Source organism: Ictidomys tridecemlineatus, chromosome 14 (genome assembly GCF_052094955.1).
Source record: "Ictidomys tridecemlineatus isolate mIctTri1 chromosome 14, mIctTri1.hap1, whole genome shotgun sequence".
Classification (NCBI taxonomy): Eukaryota; Metazoa; Chordata; class Mammalia; order Rodentia; family Sciuridae; genus Ictidomys; species Ictidomys tridecemlineatus.
Genome location: NC_135490.1, coordinates 24,611,807 through 24,614,999, shown reverse-complemented (window position 1 = coordinate 24,614,999; position 3,193 = coordinate 24,611,807).

The window sequence follows — 3,193 nt, the reverse complement described above, 5'->3', positions numbered from 1 at the left end:
TTTCAGTCTTCGAACTATTGTAATTTAGAAGGAAGAAGGGAGAAACCCTATCATTGTACAATTATATTAACGATTTAAACCAAACTTCATCAAAATAAAATGTTTGTTGAAACTTGGAAAATAACTACTAATCTGTAATGAAAATTTGGCCATCCACATGTGCTGCGGTTGCAAATCTTCACTAAATCTGCAGTTAAGACGAATTCAATGAAAGCATTTTTTTTTTTAAATTCATTGGGACACTATGGGAAGAAAGTATAATGGTCTATAGCAATTTTAACATTTTAATTGAAATGACAGTAACACACATTCAAACACACAGAGCACTCAGCAACGTTAGTAATGATGACAATGTGTTATTAATGCTGTTTTTTTTTATACTGGTGGTAGTGTGTTTTTACAGAATGCGCTTTAGAGCAGTTTCCCGAATCGTAGGTTTGCCAACCATTAGTAATTTATGAAGTCAACAATGTGGGATTTGATTAGCAATTTGAAAATGAGATAGAATAGAAAATATCAGAAGGATAAGTACCCTTTCACAAACGTTTCTCCCCATATATATGTGGGTACTGGGTTACAGTGAAAATGTATTTCTTGTGTATTACATTGGAAAGAAGTTTGAAAGCTATGATTTTAGAAAAATCCTTATTTCTTTAACAAGGTGCCCATCAGGTTTATGCTTTTCAGGTTTGGGGTGCAAGGTGAGACTCCTGTTACCCTCTAGTCCTTTACCCTGAGGTACAGTGGGTATGTACCCATAAATGGAGTTGACACTGAGTGTGACCCTGTGTCCCTCAATAAAACTGAGATTGTCAGATGGGTACTTTTTTTTTTTTTTTTTTTTTTTGGTACTGGAGATTGAACCCAGGGGTGTTTTATCACTCACTGAGCTACTTCCCAAGTCCTTTATTTTTCATTTTGAGCCAAGTTCTCACTAAATGCTTAGGGCCTCACTAAGTTGCTGAGACTGTCCTCTAACTTTTGTTCCTCCTGCCTCAACCTCCAGGGTCACTGGGATTACAGACAGGTGCCAGTGGGTCTGGCTGGGCACTCTATTTTTAAAGTGTTCATGCACTAGGTATCTTCTGATTATGAAAATAATGAGAAGAGATCACATGAGGCTTGAAGCTCAAGAAGAGGACCAGTAAGAAAGAATGGCATGGAATCCCAATCCTAGGACTGGACTACTGGCAATAGGAATTAGACTAGGAATTTTGGTCAAGACAAGTTGCTTATTCAATCTAAGAATGGACACATGGCTGGAGTCAGAAATTTTGGAAAGGGGAACCCATTATCTTAATGGGGCAGGTAGAATGGTCTCAAACAGGGGGAGAAAGTATCAGTGATTTGATATAGGGGTGAGGAATGCTCCTGTCCTCCCTTGCCCAGTGTCTGACAGGAGCAGATGCTCTTTTTATTGTTCAAGTTTCAGGACACTAATTAAACTCTGTTTATTTAGAGGGCAGGACTTCTCCTATTTCCTGGTAAGTAAATCTATTTAAGCTTCTCCTCTTTTTCCCATTCTAGATTCTAGAACTAGATAGCAGAGCCAGGACTCGTCTTGGGTGTGACATTCCGTCTTTTTCTTTATGTACAGTGTTATGGTTTATATACAAGGTATCCCTTGAAATCTCACCTGTGAGACAATGCTAAGAAGTTCAGAGGTGAAATGCTTGGGTTATTCAACCCTTAAGCTAATCAGTGCATTAACCCACTGATATGTAATAACTGGGCGGTAACTCTAGGAAGGTAGAGTGTGACTGAAGGAGACAGTCACTGGGGACATCTTGGGGTTTATCTTTTTTCTCAGTTTATAGAGAATAGAGCTCTCCCTGCTTCATGTTGCCATGTCCTGAGCTGCTTTCCTTCTCCATTTCTTCTGCCTTGATGTTCAGCCTCACAGTGGGCCCAGAGCAATGGACTTGGCTCTTTGTGAAATAAAACCTCTGAAACCATAAGCACCAAATAAAATTTTCCTCCTTTAAAATTGTCCTTGTCAGGTCTTTTGGTCACAGTGGCTAAAAAGCTGACTGAAACACTGGCCATGACTTTGGGTTTCTGCAGAGGCGGTCCATCAGAGGAAAAGGAGATTTAGATATGGATTTGGGAGGAGAAGGCAAGCTTCATGCTCTATTTAAGCATGACTAGACCTTTGCACTAAGGTATATGTTGATTTTGCCCCACTAATGATCAAGTAGACATTATTTATCATATTCTGTTGTTCCAGAATTGTATTATTTACTGTAACGTGTTCTCAGACTGAAGGGCCTGTTAAAACAGACTGCTGGGCTCCACGCCTATTTTATGATTCAGCAGGTCTGGGGTGGGGAACCTCAAGATTTACATTTCTAACAGTTTCCTAAGTAGTGCCAAAAACTTATCCAAGGAATAGACTTTGAAAACCATTGCTCTATAACCTCTATTTTATTTTGTTTTTAATTTTTTGGTACCAGGAATTTAATCCAGGGGTGCTTAACCACTGAGCCATGTCCCCAGCCCTTCTTATATTTTATTTAGAGACAGGTTCTCATTGAGTTGCTTAGGGCCTTACTAAGTTGCTTCAAACTTGAGATTCCCCCTGCCTCAGCCTCCAGAGCTGGAATTACAGGTGTGTGCCATCTCTCCCAGCTGCTCTGTGACCTCTTGAGAAGAGTGTGCAATGGGAAAGGAACTGTCAGGGCAAGGTGAAAGTAATCCTAAATTCTTCACAGCCCCCACCCTGAGCCAGTCTGCTTCTGCTCAAGCTACCAATAGGTCTTGTCTGCAGAAAACTTTAGTCAAGAGGAATAGAGGTTCCCAGAGGGATTTAGTTACAGTAGACAGTATCATTCTATGTATCTAAAAGAACTTGTCAAATATAGAAATGTCAACATGTCATAAACAGGTTAGTTTTGTTCTTACATATTTTAAATAAAGGGTAACCGGGAGAATCATTTAAGTTACAGATCAAGGCACTGAAATAAAAGTTTAAGCAATAATTCAGTCCTTATTATTAAATCAAGGTAACATTTAGCGCTGTGCTGAAGTGGGGTAGCTACTCCATATAAAATGCAAACTCATGGCCTGAACATTAATGTAACTGACTTTCTGCCAAGACATCCCTGGCTCCCAGGGCCTAGATCTTTGTGAATTGATGGCCTGTGGCTTCCCAGCACTGGGCTGTGTTTTGGCTGCTGGACCTCAGAGGAAACTG